The following is a 26,465-nucleotide window of genomic DNA, read 5'->3' as shown; positions in this document are numbered from 1 at the left end:
AAAAAGCAAATGGCAGTACATATTTGAGTTCTGACTTTAAATTTTATTACATATTTTTCTTTACATATTTACTGGTGTATAATTGCTTTAAAATGGTGTGTTAGTTTCTGCTTTACAACAAAGTGAATCAGTTATACATATACATATATCCCCGTATCTCTTCCCTCTTGTGTCTCCCTCCCTCCCACCCTCCCTATCTCACCCCTCTAGGTGGTCACAAAGCACCGAGCTGATCTCCCTGTGCTATGCGGCTGCTTCCCACTAGCTACCTATTTTACGTTTCATAGTGTATACATGTCCATGCCACTCTATCACTCTCTCAGAGCTTACCCTTCCTTCCACCTCCCCATATCCTCAAGTCCATTCTCTAGTAGGTCTCTGTCTTTGTGCCCGTCTTGCCCCTATGTTCTTCAGGACCTTTTTTTTTTTTTTTAGATTCCATATATATGTGTTAGCATACAGTATTTGTTTTTCTCTTTCTGACTTACTCCACTCTGTATGACAGACTCTAGGCCCATCCACCTCACTACAAATAACTCAATTTCATTTCTTTTTATGGCTGAGTAATATTCCATTGTATGTATGCGCCATATCTTCTTTATCCATTTATCTGTCGACGGACACTTAGGTTGCTTCCATGTCCTGGGTATTGTAAATAGAGTTGCAATGAACATTTTGGTACATGAATCTTTTTGAATTATGGTTTTCTCACGGTATATGCTCAGTAGTGGGATTGCTGAGTTGTATGGTAGTTTTATTTTCAGTTTTTAAGGAACCTCCATATTGTTCTCCATAGTGGCTGTATCAATTTACATTCCTGCCAACAGTGCAAGAGGGTTCCCTTTTCTCTACACCCTCTCCAGCATTTATTTTTTGTAGATATTTTGATGATGGCCATTCTAACCGGTGTGAGATGATATGGGTTCTTTGTTTTTTTGATATTGAGCTGCATGAGCTGCTTGTAAATTTTGGAGATTAATCCTTTGTCAGTTGCTTCACTTGCAAATAATTTCTCCCATTCTGAGGGTTGTCTTTTCATCTTGTTTATGGTTTCCTTTGCTGTGAAAAAGCTCCTAAGTTTCATTAGGTCCCATTTATTTATTTTTGTTTCTATTTCCATTTCTCTAGGAGGTGGGTCAAAAAGGATCTTGCTGTGATTTATGTCATACAGTGTTCTGCCTATGTTTTCCTCTAAAAGTTTTACAGTGTCTGGCTTTACATTTAGGTCTTTAATCCATTTTCAGTTTATTTCTGTGTATAGTGTTAGGATTTGGAAGATTTTTAATCACAGCTTCAATTTCAGTGCTTGTGATTGGTCTGTTCATATTTTCTATTTCTTCCTGGTTCAGTCTCGGAAGGTTGTTCATTTCTAAGAATTTTTCCATTTCTTCCAGGTTGTCCATTTTATTGCATTGAGTTGATTGTAGTCATTTCTCATGGTCCTTTGTATTTCTGCAGTGCCAGTTGTTACTTCTCCTTTTTCATTTCCAATTCTATTGATTTGAGTCTTCTCCCTTTTTTTCTTGATGAGTCTGGCTAATGGTTTATCAATTTTGTTTATCTTCTCAAAGAACCAGCTTTTAGTTTCATTGATCTTTGCTATCATTTCCTTCATTTCTTTTTCATTTCTTTCTGATCTGATCTTTATGATTTCTTTCCTTCTGCTAACTTTGGGGTTTTTTTTGTTCTTCTTTCTCTAATTGCTTTAGGTGCAAGGTTAGGTTGTTTATTTGAGATGTTTCTTGTTTCTTAAGGTAGGATTGTACTGCTGTAAACTTCCCTCTTAGAAATGCTTTTTCTACATCCCAAAGGTTTTGGGTCGTCCTGTTTTCATTGGCACTTGTTTCTAGGTATTTTTTTATTTCCTCTTTGATTTCTTCAGTGATTTTTTGTTCATCTTGTTTAATGTATGATTTAAAGTTTGTGTTTCCTTTTTTATTTTCATTTTGGATGATATGTCCTTTGGTGAAAGTAGGGTGTTAAACTCCCCTGCTATGATTGTGTTACTGTTGATTTTCCCCTTTTATGGCTGTTAGTATTTGCCTCATGTGCTGAGGTGCTCCTATGTTGGGTGCATAAATATTTAACGTTGTTCACCTTCTTCTTGGACAGATACCTTGATCATTATGTAGTGTCCTTCTTTGTCTCTCGTAATAGTCTTTATTTTAAAGTCTATTTTGTCTGATATAGAATTGCTACTCCAGCTTTCTTTTGACTTCCATTTGCATGGAATATCTTTTTCCATTCCCTCACTTTCAGTCTGTATGTGTCCCGAGGTCTGAAGTGGGTTTCTTGTAGATAGCATATATACGGGTCTTGTGTTTGTATCCATTCAGCCAGTCTATGTCTTTTGGTTTGATCATTTAATCCATTTACATTTAAGGTAATTATCAATAGGTATATTCCTATTACCATTTTTTTAATTGTTTTGGGTTTGGTATTGTAGGTCTTTTCCTTCTCTTGTGTTTCCTGTCTAGAGAAGTTCCTTTAGCATTTGTTGTAAATCTGGTTTGGTGGTGCTGAATTCTCTTAGCTTTTGCTTGTCTGTAAAGGTTTTAATTTCTCCATCAAATCTGAATGAGATCCTTGCTAAGTAATCTTGGTTGTAGGTTTTTCTCCTTCATCAATTTAAATATGTCCTGCCAGTCCCTTCTGGCTTGCAGAGTTTCTGCTGAAAGATCAGCTGTTAACCTTATGGGGATTCCCTTGTGTGTTACTTGTTGTTCTTCTCTTGCTGCTTTTAATATTTTTTCTTTGTATTTATTTTTTGATAGTTTGATTAATATGTGTCTTGGCGTGTTCCTCCTTGGATTTATCCTGTATGGGACTCTCTGTGATCCCTGGCTTTTATTAACTATTTCCTTTCCCATATTAGGGAAGTTTTCAACTATAATCTCTTCAAATATTTTCTCAGTCCCTTTCTTTTTCTCTTCTTCTTCTGGGACCCCTATAATTCAAATATTGGTGCATTTAAAGTTGTCCCAGTGGTCTCTGAGACTGTCCTCAATTCTTTTCATTCTTTTGTCTTTATTCTGCTCTGCAGTAGTTATTTCCACTATTTCATCTTCCAGGTCACTTATCCATTCTTCAGCCTCAGTTTCTCTGCTATTGATCTCTTCTAGAGAATTTTTAATTTCATTTATTGTGTTGTTCATTTCTGTTTGTTTGTTCTTTAGTTCTTCTAGGTCCTTGTTAAACATTTCTTGTATTTTCTCTGTTGTATTTTCAAGATTTTGGATCATCTTTACTATCCTTATTCTGAGTTCTTTTTCAGGTAGACTGCCAATTTCCTCTTCATTTGTTAGGTCTGGTGGGTTTTTGCCTTGCACCTTCATCTGCTGTGTGTTTTTCTGTCTTCTCATTTTGCTTAACTTACTGTGTTTGGGGTATCCTTTTCGCAGGCTGCACGTTTGTAATTCCCATTGTTTTTTGTGTCTGTCCCCAGTGGCTAAGGTTGGTTCAGTGGGTTCTGTAGGCTTCCTGTTGGAGGGGACTAGTGTCTGTATTCTGGTGGATGAGGCTGCATCTTGTCTTTCTGGTGGGCATTTCCACGTCTTTGTTTTGTGTTTGGGGGTGTCTGTGGCCTTATGATTTCAGGCAGCTTCTCTGGTTTGGATGGGGTTGTATTCCTGGCCTGCTAGTTGTTTGTCTTAGGGTGTCCAGCACTGTAGCTTGCTGGTCATTGAGTGAAGCTGGGTCTTGGTTTTGAGATGGAGATCTCTGGGTGATTTTTGCCTTTTGATATTACATCGAGCTGGGAGGTCTTTTGTGGACCAGTGTCCTTAACTTGGCTCTTCCAGCTCAGAGGCACAGCCTTGACGTGTGGCTGGAGCACCAAAAGCCTTACAACCAGATGGCTAAGAATAAAAGGGAGAAAAAACAGAAAGGAAGAAAGAAAGGAAGGAAGAAAGAAAGAAAGAAAGGAAGGAAGAAAGAAAGAAAGAAAGGAAGGAAGAAAGAAAGAAAGAAAGGAAGGAAGAAAGAAAGAAAGAAAGGAAGGAAGAAAGAAAGAAAGAAAGAAGATAAAATAAAATAGAGTAAAATAAAATAAACTTATTGAAATAAAAAATAATTATTAAGAATAATTTTTTTAAAAGTAATTAAAACAAAAAAAGGGACAGAGAGAACCCTAGGACAAATGGTAAAAGCAAAGCTATACAGAGAAAATCACACACAGAAGCATACACATACACACTCACAAAAAGAGAAAATGGTAAATATATATATATATATATCTTTTCTCCCAATGTCTACCTCAATTTGGGATGATTCGTTGTCTATTCAGGTATTCCACAGATGGCAGGGTACATCATGTTGATTGTGGAGGTTTAATCCTCTGCTCCCGAGGCTTCTGGGAGAAATTTCCCTTTCTCTTCTTTGTTTGCACAGCTCCTGGGGTTCAGCTTTCGATTTGGACCCACCTCTGCGTGTAGGTCCCCTGAGGCTGTCTTTTCTTTGCTCAGACAGGACGGGGTTAAAGAAGCAGCTGATTCGGGGGCTCTGGCTCACTCAGGTCTGGGGGAGGGAAGGCTACGGATGCAGGGCAAGCCTGCGAGGCAGAGGCCGGCATGATGTTGCAACAGCCTGAGGCACACTGTGTGTTCTCCCGGGGAAGCTGTCCCTGGATCATGGGACGCTGGCAGTGGTGGGCTGCACAGGCTCCTGGGAGAGGAGGAGTGGACAGTGACCTGTGCTTGCACACACGCTTCTTGGTGGCTGCAACGGCAGCCTTAGCATCCCATGCGCGTCTCTGGGGTCTGCGCTGATAGCTGCGGCTCACGCCCGTGTCTGGAGCTCCTTTAAGCAGCGCTGTTAATCTCCTCTCCTCACGCACCAGGAAACAAAGAGGGCAGAAAATGTCTCTTGTCTCTTGTCTCTTCGGCAGCTCCAGACCTTTTCCCAGACTCCCTCCCGGCTAGTTGTGGCACACTAGCTTCCTTCAGCCTGTGTTCACACCGCCAACCCCAGTCCTCTCCCTCGGATCTAAGCTCCGAATCCCGAGCCTCAGCTCACAGTCCCACCCGCCTCGGCGGGTGAGCAGACAAGCCTCTCGGGCTGGTGAGTGCTGGTCGGCACCAATCCTCTGTGCAGGAATCTCTCCGCTTTGCCCTCTGCACCCCTGTTGCTGCGCTCTCCTCTGTGGCTCTGAAGCTGCCCCCCTCCGCCACCTGCAGTCTCCACCCGTGAAAGGGCTTCTAGTGTGTGGAAACCTTTCCTCCTTCACAGCTCCCTCCCACTGGTGCGGGTCCCATCCCTATTCTTTTGTCTCTGTTTTTTCTTTTTTCTTTTGCCCTACCCAGGTACGTGGGGAGTTTCTTGCGTTTTGGGAGGTCTGAGGTCTTCTGCCAGTGTTCAGTAGGTGTTCTGTAGGAGCTGTTCCACATGTAGATGTATTTGTGGAAAGGAAGGTGATCTCCACGTCTTACTCTTCCGCCATCTTGAAGCTCCTCCCCTTATTACATATTTTTAATCTTACTTATTATCTACAGAAACCAAAAAAACCCTTATCTTCCATATGCCTACAACTGTGTATGTTAACTTTTGGGTAATATTTTCACTCTCATTGCTGAACATGCAGTTACAGAGTCCAGTAAAAGTAGAAATGGTTCAATTATATCAGAAAATTATTATTTTTAATTGAAAATAAAACTACCAAAGGCCCAGGGAAAAATAAATGAATAGTAACATGCAAAATAAAACAATACAATTTAAAATATTCTTAATTATCACACTGAAGAAAATGTACTTATTTAAAATTCTGAGGCCTATGGAAATCATTTCTATTTTTAAACGTAAAAATATTTTGATCAGCATGATGTTAAAAAAATGAAGATTTGTAATACATGAATTGATAATTATTATCTATTAACTTTAATAACATAGAGACAGAATAATTACTGAGTTTATGGGTAGTGGTTGCTGTATTTTACAAAAATTTTGACATATGATCATTTTTAATGCTGTCATCATTTAATCCTGTCTCCTTAAATAGAAAATGTTGTATCATAATTTATTGCTCCATCTTTCTGATCCCCATACCAAATCAGTCACCAGTTACTACTAAAACTCAGTAATATCTGTTAAAATTGGCTATTTTTCATTCCTCACACTTCTGCCTTAATGTAGACCATTATCTTCTTCATTTGAACTATTTTAAAAGTCTTCTATTTTGTTTCACTGTCACCAGACTTTCTAGCTTAATTCATTCTGAAAATGACTTTCAAAAGTATTTTTAAAAAAAAACAATAATTTTACTCTACTGTAAACCTTTTTTGTTTATGCAAATTATAAGGTATAAAAGCTGTTTGTTAATTTGGTCCTTACCATTTTATCCAAACTACTGTCCCAATATCCTTCTAGCTCATCAGTTCCCACAGACACACCTATGCTCATTCCACACTGAATATGATACTGTCCCAGACTTTTTCATGAGTCATTGTCTATATATATTATTCCTTCTGCTGTAACTGACAGTAATAATTAATAATTTGATTAGCAATGTTCTATACGTCCTCTCAGACTCAGTTCAATTGTTACCACCACAGTGAAACCTTCCCTAATAACCCCTAGAAAGATTTGGTTTCCCAGTCTTTGATATGTTCTTAACACTTAATTCTCTACTCTATAATAAAACTTACCATATTTATGCTCATTAATTTTTAAGACCTTTGCATCATCAAATGGATTATAAGAGCCTCTAGGACTTTGATACAACAAAGAGAGGTTGGTGGACCAACATGGGACCTTATATCAAATGCAGAATCTCCTGTTCCACCATGTAACTCCTGAATCAAACTGAATTTTTAAAGAGATCCTCATCTGATTAGTTTAAAAAAATCCTGCTGCAGAATATGTATATATATATATATATATATATATTCACCTATTCTTTGGGCCAAGTACAGAACTCAGTTTAAATTCACCAAATGAAGAAAATTTTAAGTTTGAACTTAGTCCTATGAATTTCACTGATGAAGTATATAATTTAAACTCTTGAGATTTTGTTATACATTTGATAATAGTAAGCCATATAATTCACAATTCTTTTTTCCTATTTTAAACTTTTGTGTTGGTGATAACAAGAGGAATAGTAAATCATTAGCACTCCATTTTAAGCATTAAAATCAGGAATTAGTTTGTCACCTGTTTCTCTTCCTTACACAGTCATTAATGGTAAATTTAGGACTTTTACTAAATTAACTCTCAAATGCAAATGGATTATATACATATTATTCTACCTAATTGACTTGCCTACAATAGAATGCTCTTGAGAAAATTAATATTTGTGCAAGTAAAACACATGATTTTTTTTTTAACTTGCACTGTATGTCCTGTTAGCAGATAACTTACTTATTCAGGACCTATAAAACAATAAGGCTAGATCTAACATGAATTCCTGCTGCTCAAGGGGAAAATAATTCTCTGAAAATTCATCCAGGGATGACTGAAGGTCATCCATGCAGGGCTGTGTTTCTTTAAACTGAGTTGCTGGATATAGGCTAACCACTGAATTCTTGGCTGTAAGTCTCTCTCTCCTTTGCCTAAATGTATTGAAGAGAAACTCAGAAAAACTCAAGAAGCTCTCCTGTCTTCCTCTGAGAATGCAATAGTGGGGTCTATTGCAGGAAGATATACAGAACACAGTTTCATAATCAATGAGTGCTCATTTCATTTAAGAGAATTCTATCCTCAATAGTTGAAAACAGAAACTCATTTTACATCACCCTCATATAAGACTGAAGAAACATGTCCATGTGGATGCACATTAAAATGAAATTATGATTGAGAAAAATCACTCTCTACACTCTCTGAAAAATAACCTAATGATTAAATATACAGATTACCATGGAAAAAAATGCTGTTTTATTCCCAAACTACATTTTTTAGAGCTAGGTTCATATGAGAAAGTTGTATCCTATGAGGTCATATGACTGTATAAAACAATTTCTACTGGTTTCCTGTTTACTGAATCCAGAAAAATGTAACCATTATTAGCTAAAAAAATTCTGTTAAAAATTCAATAATTAAAAGATCCAATATGTTATTTAATTGTAGGTGTCAATGCTAAATGCTGTTGTCTCCACCGATTAGCCTGCTTTAAAAGTTGGATCCTTAGCACAGCAGACCATTAATTATTAATTTAAAAAACCCATAGGTCAATATATTTGTTTTCTAAGTGGAAGTTTGAATAAAAACTTTATGAGTTGAAACTTTTCCACTCTTGGATCATGGATATATTACAGAGAAGAAATGTTTTCTTTGGTTTTGGTTTTTTATTTACATCATTTTATATATAAAAATATAAAACTGAAATCATGTCCTTTGATACTGACGCCATTCACATTTGTATCTCCTAACACAATGAAAATATTGAACAATTAAAACTTCTTGAATCTCTCTCATTGTGAATTGGCCAAGAGACAGAATCTGCCAAAAAGAAGCAGAACAGCTGTGACGATACCAACGCAAATGAGTACTCCACATCTACATATTTCTAAATATGGAAATTTATTGGACACTTATGGGCATGGAATGACAATGGGGTCAATTCAACCATAAGGCAATGCTGAGACACTTCCATTTTCACCTTTTCCCTTGGCATAAGTTACCTCTTAATGAATGTATGTCTAGTCACAGACTGTGTGTGCAGATGGGAAAAAAAAAGCATAAAACATGATGTCTGCCTATGAAATAATAATTCCAAAATGCTATTTAATCAATTAACTGAAAATAGGCAAACAATATTTCATTTTATTTGAGAAACAGTATATTTATATACTATACATAATAGTATATATATAATATATTGGATGTCATTTATATGTATATTGTATATATATATAGTATATTGTGTCATTTATGTGTATATTGTGTATATACATCCAATATATGTGTATATTGGATGTCAAATATAAAATATGAATATTCAAAATTAAAAATTAAAACCAAATTAGATTTAGTTTTTTCCTCAAATTTTCTTTATCAGTGTAGAATCTTACTTCATTACTTTTATGTCCCAGAAATTCAGGCAAATTCAAGGTATCCAAATTCACCTGTCTTTAGGCACAGTGACCATGTGGCAAAAAGACATCCATAAGGTTACAGAGATCTTCTTACTATCTAATTTCCAACATTACTCTCCAAATTTTTCCTTCAATGATAAAATGTTGATCTAGTCTTTTCTAAGAGACTTTTCTGAGATCATTTTTAAATTTTTAGGTCTGTTCAAATATTGCATATCCCAAAGTGAATTTTATAAGAGTGAGACAGTTATTGGGTTGCGCTCCAAAAAGTCATTTGTAAGTCAGAAACAATGTATACTTTTATTCATTGATACATTCAATATTATGAATTGAGTACTACACACTAAGCACTATGCCAGGATCTGAATATTTCCTTCTGCACAAATCAAAAACTATATTATGTATGGTCATGAGCATTTCAATACTCGCCCAGAAAAGGTTATTCTTCCCAAAATGAAGTTGTAGCATTATTTCATTGAGGGTTCCTAATTGTAGTTTGAAAATTTTTTCCATTTATGGAATGGTTAGTCATGTGCTTAAGAGAGGTAGAAGAAGGGAGGAACACTCCCAAATTTTAAAAAAAAAAAAAAGAGGTAGAAGAAAATATATTGTTTTCCACATGAACTTGAGATTGCTAAATCACACTAGCACTTACATATTAAGGAAGATTACCATGTTATCATTTGCAGTGTTCATGTTCTCTCTTCCTTTATAAAAAAGATTATTTTAGCTCCTAGAGCTATTATAGAAATTAGACAAATGTATGATACATTAATAGACAAATTGGAACATTATATAACATCAGAGAACTTGAAGTTACAAGTACAATGAGAAATAAAACTGTAGCTTTCATCAATACACAATAATTTATAATGATTTTTTTGTTTTATTAATCAAAATTCCCAATTAAAAATAAAAATAATTAATATTGACTAACTAGATGTCATATACTAAGTTATTTAATTATGGTAAGCCACTTACCTGTACACTGAACATTTTCCAAAATTAAGTACTGCGTGTATTCATTTTTTATACTAGACTCCACTGACCTACCTCTGCTCTCTCAGTAAATCCTTTTAAATTCAAAAGAAACATATCCTTTGCTAATTTTGAGTACTTGGAATAATTTAAGAACAAAGCAACATCTTTAATTTTGAGAAAGATAAATATGGAAATGATAGTATTTCCAAAACCTCAATTTGTTGGACTTTTGTTTAATTTCTAAACCTATTGACATATTAGTGCTCATAAAACAAGAAAGGAACTTAAATCTTACTGTTTCTATACTCAGTTCTATAATTAAAAGCATCTATGTAAGTAAAATGAAAGAGAAAAAGAAAGGAAGGAAGGATGAGAGAGAGAGAGGGAGGGAAATAATGCATTTCATGCTTTTCAGATAAATCTGAGGAAAAAGTAGAGCATTCATTCACTAAACAGAATATTTTTCACTATACATGATTTCAAACATCTGTATGTTATTTACTATTCAGCCAGGTATTCTAGTATAACAGATGCACAGTAGAATTATTAGCATATACAAAATTTTTAAAATAAGTTTTATCAGTATATCAGAAAACTAGCTAAGGATTTCTTGCCATATTGCAATAACATAAAAATCATTGTAAATGATAAAAAAAAGTGATGAAGAATAAATTTTAATTTCCCAAATTCTCTTTCAACAATTTACTTAAATAGTTTTTTTTTTTTTTTTAAATAACACTATATCCAGTCTCTGGCACTGATTTCAGAAGCATACCATAAACTACATATATCTAAATCATTGTGCAATGCAAAACTGTAATACTTCTTCCATTATGCAAATAAGCAAACGACATTAGAATACAATCAAATTTCCTCAAGGTTAAATCATCTATAGTTTGACATTTCTATTGCATACTTGGCTTCAAGTTATATTTCCACAGTTCCCTACAAAGCTTAAGTGTTTTGAAGTACAAGTTTATTATTATGTCAGGCAAATCAAAATTAGTTGGTAAGAACATCCTTGGTAACCTTGATAAAATCCACCATATAGCTAAAAAGAAATATTGCAGTTTATTTTAACTCTCACCTATATTCTGTTTTGTCAAAGGGTGTTGAAAGAGCTCAAAGGAAATATGAAGCCTGGACTATTTAAAATATCGTGTATTTAAGTATGCTGAAAAAGGGGAATGATAATACAAAATATATGTGGTTTTTGATCAGAAGAGGATTGAAAGCGAATTTTAATGAAGGCTTATAACGTATTCAATTAATGTACATTTGACCTAGGCTAACAGAAAAAACAATATCACAGTATAAGTATTTTAAAGTATTTTCCAACTGTCTATTTGACAATGTTCAAGCAGTTAATTATATTAACCATTATACCTTAGTAATACTGATGAGGAAATTGTTAAGTATTTGCCCATATTCATTTTCTTAATACCAAGTAGAGAAAACAAAATGTAAAGTCTTCTTACATTAAATATCACATTCTTTCTATTTTTCAATGTGATTCAGAACTTAGATAAAAGGGAGAAATCTCTCACCCCTAACACACACACACACACACACACACACACACACACACACACACACACAGAAGGTATGGATAGAGTTGGATTTCTTTCCTCTCTTAGCTACAAACATTTCAGGTCTAGGGGTAGGAACAAAAATATTACTATAAAGTGTTGTTAAAAACTATGTGTGCCAAGGACTGAGAGGTCCATCTAGAATTAGACAAAGAATTTCAGCAGGAATTGAAATGCTGCTTACATAAGGCTTATTGTAGCCCATACTCTGAGAGATGACATAGAGCTCAGTTCAGTGGAATATTAATTAATGAAGATTGCACAACTTTCTGAAGCTTACCTTGTGCTATACAATTGGGAACATGAGTGTGGAAGCCATATAAATGGTGAGAAATGACAACATCATTCAAGGAGATCAAAGATGTGATTAGAAAATGAAAAGAAATTTTAAAAACACCACATTTTCAGCAATTGCTCAGAGTTCAAAAAAAATAACCACAATATGTTCTACATAAACTGATCACTAACCCCTTACCACCGCCAAAAGCAAAAACAAACCTCAACAAACAAAACATGAATGCTGATAATAGGAAAACAGCCAATAATTCTGTTTTATATAGATTGTGCTTATACACATGGTTACCTATGAACTTGTTATATACGAAATTAAGCAAAAAAGGGAGTTGAATGGTACTAGAATTTTCAACTGGAAGTTCTATAACTGAGACCAAACACACGAAGATTTTAAAAAATAATTACAAAAATAGCAGTAAAGAGAATAATGCAACTTAAGCAGGAGCAAACAAGCCTAATCCTGGTTAAAAACTGAAGCTACCATAGTTTGTAGAGATATTCAAGGTAATGGAAGAACAATTTTTATTTCTATCTTGCAAAATTCAGATTGGTTTATGATTATTAAACCAAACACACATACACACACACACACACACACACACACACACACACACCAAAACAAACTCTGTACTATCCAGCCAGAATTTATAACTCAATTTGAAAAGAGAGATAAACCATTAAAGTTGTAACCAAAAAATATGTGAGCAAATCCAGGACAAAAGTTCTCTGGTTTAATTACCAGAGAATTTCAAATACAGCAATTGGTTAAGTCATGGTGAGAGTTACAAAAAAGGTAGGAGTTTGATTTGAAATCTCTTAAGCTCTTATGAAAGATGAAGCAAACTTAGAAAAGAGAAAGGGTAAAGATTATACACAGTAGAAATGCTTTATTTTGTACCTCGTTTCTTAGCCTCAACATAAATAAATTCATAAATCTCTCCATTTGAGTTTCCAGATCTAAACAGAAAGTGAACTACAAATGTTTAAATAGCTTATCAGCCTTATTTGGTATGGATTAGTGTAACTCTTGTCCAACTCTACCAATTAGCTCAGTAATCAAATGTGTTTTCATTTCATTTCAGTGTCCTAATTAAATGATTCTGGAATCCTTGTCTATAAATTACAGAAAGTTTGTATTTTATATCTAGCAACACCTGCCTGCTCAGCCTACCACACCTCGAAAATCCCAGGTACTCCAAGGAATAACACAGATCAGTCAGGTCAGGTCTTGAGTGCCTTGTTTCATTCAGCAAAAAATGGAAAGGCTGAATACTGAGCTAAGTAGCCTCATTTATGGTTAGTACTTGCTTTATAGAGTTCATTTGACTACATCAATACCCTGAAAGGTCCTATTTCCCATTTCACTAAATGCTTCCACCACTCAGTGATGTTGTCATCAGAATTATGATATTCAACTGGATAAGGCAAAGACTTTCCCTTGTACCAAGTGTGTGACAGCTGAAGCTTACATCCTGGCCATGTGGACCCTGGTCTCTGCAGAGTACTGTAGCCAACAAGGTCTGCCCTTCTCCATCACGGGGAGCCTTCAACAGGATATAATTATTGTTACAGATAATGTGGAAACTAATGATTTATTACACCTTCAGGTTTACCAGGAATTCTTTATGCTATTTGTGTGAGAGGGGAGATGAGATAATCTACAAGTCAGTCTTTCCCAAATATCTCCAGAAGTATGCCCATATAAGCATGCCATCTCCCTTGTGTCCATATGTAAGCTAGACCTTCATGTATCAGCAATTTTTGAAGCAGGGTTTCAACATAATTTTGGTTAATGTTTTTCCAAAGTGGCAGGATATGGAACATTCTAGCATCAGAAATGCAGTTAGACACAAGCTCTATCCTGTAACATATACTACTGTTAAATACTAGCAGCACATTTTCAGGTTCTGCCATATATTCTTGTCAGATTGTCGTCAGAGAATGATGAGTTTATCAAAGACAACCTTTAAATTTCAGAAGAATGGAATGTGGGCCTTACTTCCTTCTCTCTTAGAAAACTTTCTATGTCTGTTCAAATTGATAACTTGCAATTTCAGTTGGCCCATAGGCATGGATATAGGAGGAAGACTACATGATGAGCCTACAGCCAAAGCAAATTGTACTCTTTTCCTACAACAGTGCTTTTCAACCTAGAACAATTCCTCTCTTCCTCCAGGACATATCCAGCAATATCTAGAACCATTTTTGGTTGTCACAACTGAGGAGTGCTATTGCTATCTACTGGGTAAAAGCCAGGGATTCTGCTAAACACAAGACTATATACAAGACAGTCTGCTTCAGCAAAGGTTATCCATCCTTAAATACCAATACTGTCTGTGTTAAGAAACCCTGCTTTCTAAGTATGACCTTCTGTAAAATGCAGCTTGCTGTCTTCACTCCTGAACTCCATCCATCTTGCAGTTTCTAATGCTAAGATTTTGCTGCCTTGTTGATAGATTTTCAAATGCGTAAGTGCAGTCACATAAAATTTCCTTGAATAAGAGTTTATAATCAATGTTGCATTACAAATAAAATAAAAAGCTAAGAAGATGATTTATTTAAAAAAGATAATGTTTCTTTATTTTCAAATCCAAGTTAGGCTAAAATAAGAAGTTAGAAAAATACAGATGTATTAATGGAAAAGATCAAGGTGTGCCAAATTAATTTTGATTTAGAGCTTAGAGATGATTTAGGCATATAGTGCATGTGTGTGTGTGCACTGTGTTTTACCGACTGGATGGATACTCATTAAAATGTTATAATAGTTAATACTGAGTATTAGGAGTGTGAATAATTGTAAATATTATATGCAACTATATAATATGTACTATATATATATGTACAGTATACATACATAGTATATATATATATACTCTGTGTGGGTAAAAAATATATATATATAGCTTTAATAATCAGGAGAATACTAAAGCAATGTCATTTAAAACACATTTTGAACAGAATATAGATTCAAAAAACTGACCCACACATATGTAATGGAATAATTTATGATGATGGTTCTTGAGTCAGGCTGCCCCAAAATATGCCAAGGTGGCATATTGATTATTTTGAATTAAAGTTACCTGAGAAACAGCCAGTACAAGAAGACTATTCCGACCTTTCTTTGTTCCCCTGAAAGCAGGAAACGGAACCCACATGGGAAGGTTTCCTCATTATGCCTGGAGGATGGAGGGAATCCTTGCTACCATAGATAGGGAATTCCAGGCCAAGAAAGCTGTATAAACACACTTTGTTACTTCTTTTTTAATTTTGTACCCCAAGCAAAAACCCCTTTGTTTTGTAGAATCCTCACAAATAATGGATTTTTTTTTGTCTAAAAATTTATAAAAACAGATTGCTTTGGTCATTTCTTCAGTCCTATAATTATGGGACCTTCATACATATGATATTAAATGTTTTTCTCCTATTAATCCATTTTATGTCCATATGATAATTAGATCAGCCAAAAGAACCTAAAAGTGTAGAGAAAATTTTTCCTCCTCTACAATGACAAAGATAAGCTTGCAGTTTGGTGGAGAAATAACGTTCTTTTCAATAGTATTGCTGCATTAGTTAAACATTCAAATACAAAAGCAATAATCTTGACCCCTATTTCATAGCATAACTAGGAGTAAATTCCAGGTAGAATACAAATATAAATGTGAACAGATAAACAACAAGGGATTTAGAAGAATACATAGAACATCTACATGACCTTACAGTAAGCAAAGATTTATTAAAAATAGGACTAAGAGCAAAACAGAAAGGAAAATTAAAATGTATAAATTAAACAATATAAAAATTAAGAAATACTATTTATACCAGGCACTACTAAGAGAGTGGAAAGCCAATCAATAGATTGGATGAAAATATTTTAAATGCATACATCCAAGATCACATGTAGAATATATAAAAAACTCTTATATGCCAATAAAAAAGCAATACAAATGAGCAACAATAATTTTAAAGGGAAAAGAATTAAAAAGTGGATATATAAATAGCCAATAAAATTTTTAAAAGCTGCTCAACTTGATTAGTCATCAGCTAAATGCATATTTAAACCAATGCAACACTACATACACAATAGAACTGTTAAAATACTAAATAAATAAATAAATAGCAAGAATGAGGAACAAATGAAATATAAATGGTTATTACCTACCTACAAGGTTGAAAAATTGTTTTCTGCTATTTACTAAAGCTGAACATCATACTCTATGACCTGTCAATTCCTATCATAGATTTTTATCTAAGAGAAATGCTTACATACATTTGTCAAAAGATGTGTACCAGAATTATCACAGTAGCTTATTTGGAATAACCGGAAATTTGAAATAGTGTAAGTATCTAATAACAGTGGAATAAACATACTATAAGTGTGGTAATCTTAAATGGAAAAAAATTACAAAAGAGAGTTACAAAACAGAGTAAAATATTGATATACTACAGTCATTAGAATGAACAAATCACAACTATATCAACCACATGTATGAATCTCACACACATTATTTTGAGTGATAGATACTAGTAATGAAGGAGTAGATATAGAATGACTTTATTTATATAAAGTCCAAAAATGAACACAATTAATCAATAGTGTTATAATAAAGATAGTGAGTGATTAGCTTATGAGATGGTTTTGTCTGGGAAGAAAATAGGGGAGAGATTCTGAATTACTTGGTTAGGTCCTATATTTTATTGTGGATGCTGCTTAAAGATTGTGTTTGTTTTGTGAAATTCACCGACCTTACAATTTCACACTTTTTATGTATCTTATTATTTAATAAAATTCACAAAAATACGCTACAGGAAATAAAACCATTTTTTGATTTTTCCTGAAAAAAATTATACTTTGATGCCCCACTGAATTTGAGTAATAATGCTTTTATTTTGGTCAACAGAAAATGAACTTTGATTCTCATTCTATATTAGTTTGCAAAAGCTTTCTATTCAAACAGAGGTGGGGTATCTATTACCCTAAGAACTATAAGATAATCTTTCTCAAACTCCAGTTCCTCATAAATAAAATAGATAGAATATTCACAAAATATTTTAGAATTAAAGTAGAAAATATATGCAAAATTTTGCACAAATCTTAATACAAATATTCATGTTACTTAATTCTTTCTTATCTCCTACAGAAATTCCAAATGACATCTTTTAAGTAAATTAGGTATAATATTCAGACCAACAATAAATTAGGTTGAGAATTAAATAAAATGAATTTTTTTTGCGGTACACGGGCCTCTCACTGTTGGGGCCTCTCCCGTTGCAGAGCACAGGCTCCGGATGCGCAGGCTCAGCAGCCATGGCTCACGGGCCTAGCCACTCCGTGGCATGTGGGATCTTCCCGGGCCGGGGCACGAACCCGTGTCCCCTGCATCAGCAGGCGGACTCTCAACCACTGCGCCACAAGGGATGCCCATGAATTTCATTTTTCATTTAGCTGTTGACCCTCTTGTAATCTTTTGTTTACTAGAGCATATAGCAAGCTCTCCTGTTGCCACTTCATCTGCTAGATGCCGCTGGTGGTGATCATCATCATTTATATTTGTCATGAGATACGAACTGTCCAACTCTAAGATGAATATATCTAAGGGCTCAAAATGTCAAGTAGATATTTACTTTCATAACTGTAAGTAGAGTATTGAAGTATATTGCTATTTTTAACTTGGTCTAGTGAAAAACTGTACTACCCAGTTGAATAACTCGAGCAATCTTAGTTTTAACTTTCTTCTTGGAGTTTAGATAATGGACTTAACCATGTACATCCCTCAAGCCTGTCCAGTACCCAGATCAAACTTACTGAAGGAGTAAGAGAATGAAAGAAAATAGCTATTTCTATTAAATTTTCATGTGTAGCCAAAACAAGACTGTATATGGACCTCCCACAATCTTAGTTGAAGTTTGAATAGACCATCACAGCTTTTAATTTCGAGAGGTTAATATTGTGCTTATCACTATGTCACATGGGGTGATGACTGTCACCTCATGACAGGGAATGAAGGGCAAGATCACTGAAATATGTATTGAATTGACAATGACTCTATAAAGTGCTCTGATGTAGGTCTTGCAATTATATGGGTGATAATGTGGGATATCAACTCATATTTAAAAGTGTTTGCTAGCAGGCAAGAAACAGAGATAGTTGATAATAACTGGAAATTCAGTAACCTGGAAAAGCTTTACAAATGAAATATATTAATAGGCAAAGTTCTATATCTTAATTATGCAAACTAGGAAAGCAGTGGAAAATTCAAAGAGCCTTTCCAAGTTCTAATTTGAGTAATGTAAGACTAGAACAAGGGGCCCAAGACAAAGCAATGTCAAAGACACAAAGAAAAATAACTATCAAGAAATGTAAACTCAATGTTAGGAAACAAATAGAATACAAAGAAAATAAGAACATAAGGCCAAGTATCCAGAGTTGCTAGACCAGCACAAAACTTTAAATATGGGTATTCACTAAGTTTTGCCAGGAAGAAGGTAGTAAAGACAATTACAGAAAACAGTACCCCTCTCCCAGCAGAGCAAAATTTTCAAACACTTATGGAGGGCCTACTCTTGCCTGGTATTATACAATCCTGCAAAATAATAATCCACCTACTGAAACTATAAGTTCCTCCAGGAACCTTCTTTCTAATGAAGTTACCCAAATTATTGGAGGTGTTCACATGTTAGTAATAGGCTCCTCTTTTATACATGCAAAGGGGAAAGTAATTTAAATTCATTTCTCTACCAGAATTATTTTTATTAACATTTAGAAAAATTATAACATGTATCTGTGTATATAGGTAAATGAAAATGAGATAAGCAAATATAGATTTTTAGATGAGAGAGAGAGAGAGAGAGAGATAAAACTGTTGCTTGAGGTCAACTATTCTGAAGAAATAATGACCTTATAATAAATATGGCTGTGGTCAAGTGTACTGGGCAAAATTCTAAAAATGCTTCCCCTCATTGTTTCCCACTCTAATATTGAGGACCGAGAATATTATGTGTTTTCATGCCCGTGAATATGTTACTTTACATGGCAAAATGGACTTGCATATGTAATTAAGGTTACTAATCAGCTGTTCTTAAAACAAAGATTATCCTGATTTTCAGGCAGGGAGAAGGTAATATAATTACGTGAGCCATTTAAAAGCAAAATTTTTCCAGCAAGCAGCAGAGCATAAAGTGAGATATTTGAATAAATAGTGCAAGGCACTAGACATGCTATTCCTGACTTCAAGATGGAGGCCACCATGTTATGAGGACATGAGGATGTGGGCAACCCCTATAGGTTAAGGCTGGCCCCAGCTGATGACCAGCAAGAAAAGGGAGACTTCAATATTCCAATTGCAAGAAAAAAAATTCTTCTGATAACCAGTGAGCTTGAAAGAACCCCAGATTGGGCCAAAGCCCTACCAATATCTTGACTCCAGCCCAGTAAGACACTGACCAGAGAATCTTGTCATGATGTGCAAGACTTCTGACCAACAGAACTATGTGCTAAAATATAGACATTGTTTTAAGCCACTGTGTCTGTAGTTAATTGATAGGCAACAATGGAAATCTAATGGATTAAGGTTAATACTTGTATATATATGCCCTATTTGGTTTATAAATAAATACTAAATAGTATTAATAGAGTGCATATATGGTATATAAGGAACAATTGCTTGAAAGAGATAAAAATTTAAGGAAAAAATTCATTTTAATAAACTTTTAAAATCTAATAAACTTTTAGATTTAGATAAAAGTTAAACTGATGGTACAGTGAGTTCCTGTATACCTCTCACCAAAGTTTCTCCAATTGTTAACATCTTACATTAGTAAGGTATATTTGTCACAACTAAGCAACCAAAATTAGAACATTGCTGTTAACAAAACTCCACACTTCATTTGGATTTCACTAGTTTTCCCCACATGTCCTTTTTCTGTTCCAGAATCCCATCCAAGATACCACATTGCATTTAGGCATTATGTCTCCTCAGTCTTCACTGTGACAGTTTTGCACAATTTTTGTTTCATGACAATTTTGAGAAGTCATGAAAAAGTATTTCATAGAATATCTCTTAGTTTGGTTTTTCTGCAGTTTATCTCATGATTAGATAGGGTTATGTGACATGGGGAATACCACAGAGGGGAAGTACAATTCTCATCATATCATGTCGGGGGTAAAAGCGGTTCTCTGATGATCTAAACCTTGATTATATGAACAAAGTACCGTTTGCCTGGTTTGTCCATTATAAAATTACATTTTCTTTTCTTTTCCATACTCTATTCTTTGGAACTAACCTCACTAAGTACAGACCACAGTACTCAAGCAGAAGAAGAATTTGGAATTCTACAAAGAGGATTTATCTCTTGACTTTATTTATTCAATAATTTATTTATATTAATATGGACGTATAGATATTGGTTTTACACTTTTGTTTATAAGTTAATGTTTTTTTTTGTTTTGTTACTCAAATTGTTTCTGCTTTTGCTATTGGGAGTATTTTAATTGGCTGCTATATACTTTTACAGGCCCCTATTCTTTTTTTCTAAATACTTCCTTACTTTCTGATACTTCATAATGCTCTAGATTCACCTTGAATTTTTCTTGCCTGAACCCTAGAATCAGCCATTTGTCTAATGTGTTGTGGTTCCTTTTACTAGAAAATGGTATTAGAAACAAAAATTGAACTCTAAGTGTTCCTAATGCTACTGGGGTACAATAACTATTTTTAATAAATTTTTAAGCTTATATTTGTTTGCTTGTGAAAGTGATAAATGTTTATTTAGGGAATTTGGAATCTATGTAAAGTTCCAAAGAAATGGAAAAGCACTTGTATACTTCCAGAGAATGTTAGGAGAATTTTTACAAGATAAATGGTACTTTAGTTGATTCCATGATACCGATCTATTGGATTGATTTGTCACAGTAGAGAACAGTGGTCTCAACAAGGAGATGTCATTATCAATGATGGGTAACATAGAATTATGGATGCACTGGGACAGCTCTACACTTATCTCAGGCAACACTGGTATGCCTGGTGCCAACCCGTGGCCAAAATAAGGATTAGATAGGCTAGCTGGTAATTTATACTGTGCTATTTAATGTTTGAATAGCCTCTAGCAGTCCCCAGGTCCTGCTTGTCTACATTGTTTGGGGATGTATAAACTGATGGTCTATACTCAGTTTAACTGGTTACACAAACTAAGTTGACTACATTGTGAATGGGCTATGAAAACACCACTGGAAACTTTTGCCTGAACTTGCCTGAAACCAAGATTTCATCTACAGATCTTGGCAGTTCATTATTAAATCTAAGCATGTCCTGGTTAATGAAAAGGGCTTTGGAGATCTATGCCTTCACTTTCTTTCTACTGATATACCCTATCCTTTATTTTTATTACAGGCTTTTTGTGTGTGAGGAAGTGCAAATTCACTAACAAGTTTAAATTTAAATAGGCACAGACCCTTCTAATGAGTGTGGTCTCTCTATAGAAGCCTGAAAAGAAGACAAAGGAAGGAGAAGAGGAAGAAATAAATAGAATACTGGAGGAAAAAAATCACACAGATTGAAAAGATTTTAGTAATATGAATCAACTAGGAATAAAGACTAGAAATCTATAGGAGTAGTGTTTCTAGGTCTTATATAATAGGTACATGAGCATCGTCTGTCTTCCATCACCCCTCCCAATGCCCATGTTCTTACCCATTCTTTCCTTTCCACTCTTTCACTTTGATTTTTTTGACTTAACAGAATGCCCTGAAGATCACTCAGTTTTAAATTTATATAAGATATTCCATATTCATTTTTTAAAATAAATTTATTTATTTATTTATTTTTGGCTATGTTGGGTCGTTGTTGCTGTGCGCGGGCTTGCGGTGAGCGGGGGCTACTCTTTGTTGTGGTGTGCAGGCTTCTCATTGCAGTGGCTTCTCTTGTGGAGCACGGGCTCTAGGCACACAGGCTTCAGCAGTTGTGGCATGTGGGCTCAGTAGTTGTGGCTTGCAGGCTCTTGAGTGCAGGTTCAGTAGTTGTGATACATGGGCTTAGCTTCTCCGCAGCATGTGGGATCTTCCCAGGCCAGGGCTTGAATCCATGTCCCTTGCATTGGCAGGCAGATTCTTAACCACTGTGCCACCACAGAAGCCCCCACATTCATTTTCAGAGTTACAAATTACCTCAAAGAGTTAAAATACCATAGTTCAGTTAACAAATCTCTAAATGAACTACATTTATATTTGTTAATCTTTCACTACTTTAAATATTACTGTAATAAAGTTTCAAGTTCAAGACTTACCATATAGGTACAGCAATCAAAACATTGTATTATTGGCTAAATAGGAGACAATTAGATTAAGGGAACAGAATAGAGAGCCCAGAAGTAGATCCACATCAGTATGGTTAACTGATCTTTGATAAAGCATCAAAAAACAATTGAATGGAGAAAGGATAATTTTTTCAGCAAATAGTGCTGAAAAAAAAATCTAGACACGACTTACACCCTTCAAAAAAATTAACTCAAAATGAATCAGACTTAAATGTAAAATACAAAATTATAAAACTTCTAGATGATAACACAGAGAAAACCTAGATGATGTTGGGTAAAATGATGCTTTTTCAGATACAACACCAAACCATGATGCATGAAAGAAAAATCTGATAAGCTGGACTTTATTAAAATTAAAATTGTCTTGTGCAAAAGACACTGTTAAGAGAATGAAAAGACAAGCCATAGACTAGAAGAAAATATTTGTAAAACACATGTCTGATAATGGACTCATATCCAGAATATACACAAAACTCTTAAAAGAAAACAAATAAATAAAAATCAATTTAAAAGTGGGCAAAAGATCAGAACAGATACCTCACCAAAAAGAATATGCAGATGGAAAATAAACATATGAAAAGTTGCTCCATATTCCATGTCATCAGGGAAATGCAAATTAAAAGAACAGTAGGATACCAGTATTCACCTACTAAAATAGTTAAAATCCAAAATGCTAATAACACTAAATGCTGATGAAGATGTGGAGCAACAAAAGCTCTTATTGGTTGGTGGTGGGAATGTAAAATGATAGACACTTTTGAAGAAAGTTTATATATTTCCTGAAATACTAAAGATACTCTTACCATATGATCCAGACATTTTGTTCCTTGGTATTTATCTGAATTAGTTGAAAATGTATGTACTCACAAGCACCTTCTCACAAATGTTTATAGAAGCTTTATTCATAATTGCCAAAACTTTGAAGCAACCAAAATATTCTTTGGTAGGTGAATGGATAAACTGTGATACATCTGGACAATGGAATATTAATCAGTGATAAAAATAAATGAGCTATCAAGCCATGAAAATAAAGGGATGAACCTTAAATGTATATTATCAAGTTAAAGAAGCCAATCTGAAATTACTACATATTATATGATTCCAAATGTATGACATTCTGGAAAGGCAAAACTATGGGTAATGTGAAAAAACAAATGGTTTCCAGTGGTTTGAAGAGAGAGAAAAATAAGTGGAGCACAAGGGATTTTCAGGACAGTGAAACTATAATGTATGATACTATAACAGTAGATATTTGCCATTATACATTTGTCAAAACCCATAGAATGTTCAACAAAAAGAATTAAATCTACAAATATTGGCAAGGATGTGGAGAAAAGGGAACCCTCATATACTGCTGGTAAGAATGTAAAATGGTGCAGCCACTGTGGAAAACAGTATGGAGGTTTCCCCCAAAACTAAAAATAAAACTACCATATGACCCAGAAATTCCAATCCTGGGTATAGATCTGAAAAAAACAAAAACACTAATTTGAAAAGATACATGCACCCCAATGTTCATAGCAGCTTTATTTACAATAGCCAAGATATGGAATCAACCTAAGTGTCCATCAACAGATGAATGGATAAAGAAGCTGTGGTATATACAATGGAATACTACTCAGCTATAAAAAAGAATGAAATTTGCCATTTGCAGCAACATGGATGGACTTGGAGGGCATTATGCTAAGTGAAATAAGTCAGAGAAAGACAAATGCTGTATGATATCACTTAGTGTGGAATCTAAAAAAATACAACAAACTAGTGAATATAACAAAAAAGAAACATATTCACAGATATAGAAAACAAGCTAGTACTTACCAGCGGGGGGCAGGGGCAATATAGGGGTGGGGGAGTGGCAGGTACAAACTACTGGGTGTAAGGGAGGTTCAAGGATGTACTATACAACATGGCAAATATAGCCAATATTTTGTAATAAATGTAAATGGAAAGTAACTTTTAAAAATTGTATAAAATTTAAAATTTTTAAAATAAATATATTTTTAAAAAGATTTAAATCTAATGAAAACTATTGACTTTGGCTGATAAGGATGAGTCAATATTAGTTCAATGTATCAACTGTGTCACACCCATTCAGGATACTGATGGTCAGGGAGACTATGCAGAGGAGAGGGGATATGTGGGAACTCAATACTATCTGCTCAATATTTCTGTAAATCTTACACTGTTCTAAAAAATAAAGTATGTAAATTAGAAAAATAACACTCCTTTGAATTATCCAGTGACTACATAATTTTTTTTGTTTGTTTTACTACTTTTTTTTTGGATGTAGTTTCCATATGATCTTGGATTAAGAAGTCTGTCTTTTAAAAGTAGTTTTGAAAGATTTTGAAAAGATAAGCCAACTTCTGGTTTTAGTTATGACAAATAAAGAGATTGGAAGTTATCACTTATATTCTCATAAAAACAAAAAGCTGAACAAACTAAAAATCAACAATTATTCTTAGATCAATTAGAGAACTGATGTCACAAGGCAAACTCCCAACCCCAAAACCATAGAGATTGGTGGATACAGAGAATCACAGCTGTGATCAAGCACTGTTAAGAGAATGAATATGCCAGCCAAAGACTGGAAGAAAATATTTTCTAAACATATATCTTATAAAGAACTTTGTGATGGCTAATGTTATATGTCAATTTGACTGGGCTAAAGGATACCCAGATAGCTCCTAAAACATTATTTCTGGGTGTTTCTGGAAGGGAATAGAATTTTTCTTAATTTTTAAAAAATATTTTTTGATGTGGACCATTTTTAAAGTCTTTATTGAATTTGTTACAATATTGCTTCTGTTTTATGTTTGGTTTTTTTGGGCCAGGAGGCATGTGGGATCCAGGGATCGAACCTGCACCCCCACGCATTGGAAGGTGAAGTCTTAACCACTGGACTGCCAGGGAAGTCCCAAGAATAGAATTTAAATTAATATACTGGGTAAAGCAGATTGCTCCTCATCAGTGAACTGGTTATCGTCCAATCCCTTGAGGGCCTGAGTACAACTAAAAGGCAGAAGAGGGGTGAATTGTCTCTCTTTCTCAGTTGGGACCTCCATCTCCTCTTTGCCTTGGACATTGGCCATCCTGGTTCTCAGGTCTTCAGACTTCAAACAGGATTTTTACCATTAGCTCTCCTCATTCTCAGACTTTTGGATTTGAACTGAATTAAACCACTGGCTTTCATGGTTTTCCAGTTTGTAGATGACAGCTTATGGAACTTCTTGGCCTCCAAAATTACATGAGACAATTTATATATCTCCTCATATATCCTATTGTCTGTTTTTCTGAAAAACTCAAATACAAACTTGCATGTAACATATACAAGATTTCTTTAAACTCAACATTAAGAAAGCAAACAACACAATTAAATAATAGGAAAATAATGTGACTAGACATCTCATCGAGGGGATATAAAGGGGTCAAACAAGCATTTTAAAAAGTACTCAACATTAGGGAACTGCAAATTAAAACAACAATATGATATCACTACACATTTTTATATTTTTATAATGCTAAAATCCAAAACATTGACCACACCATATGCTACCTAGAATATGGAGTAGCAGAACTCTCATTCATTGCTGGTAGAATATAAAATGGTACAGTCTCTTGGAGGGCAGTTTAGCAACTTCTTACAAACCTTCTTATAGTCTTAGCAGACAGACCAATAATCACACCTTTAAGAATTTACCTAATTGAATTGAAAACTTATGTCCACACAAAATTCCGCACATAAATATATAGAAGCTTTATCATAATTGACCACAACTGGAAGCGACCAAGATGTCCTTCAATAAGCAAATGTATAAACAAACTGTGGTACATTAATACAATGGACTATTATTCAGCAATAAAAAATCATGATCAATCAAAGTGCAAAAAGACATGGAGGGATCTTGCATGCACATTGTTATGTAAAAGAAGCCAGACTGAAAAGCCTCCATATTGTGCTATTCTGACAATATGGCATTCTGGAAAAGGCAAAGCTATTAGAGATAGTAAAAAGATCAGTGTTTTAGGAGTTTGAGGGAAGGGAAAGGATGGTCAGAATAGTCAAGGCACTGGGGACTTTTAGGGCAGTAACTATTTTACATGATACTGTAGTGGTAGATAAAAGATGTTATGCATTTGTCAAAACCCATAGAACATTACGACACAAAGACTGACACAACACAAACTATAAACTTTCATTAATAATATATCAATATTGGCTCATTAATTGTAACAGATGTTCCACACTAATGCCAAATGTTGATAACAG

The sequence above is a fragment of the Neophocaena asiaeorientalis genome, unplaced genomic scaffold (assembly GCF_003031525.2).
Source record: "Neophocaena asiaeorientalis asiaeorientalis breed wild unplaced genomic scaffold, Neophocaena_asiaeorientalis_V1.1 scaffold395, whole genome shotgun sequence".
NCBI classification, from domain to species: domain Eukaryota; kingdom Metazoa; phylum Chordata; class Mammalia; order Artiodactyla; family Phocoenidae; genus Neophocaena; species Neophocaena asiaeorientalis.
The sequence above is the reverse complement of the archived record's forward strand: the minus strand, read 5'-3'. Positions refer to the sequence as shown.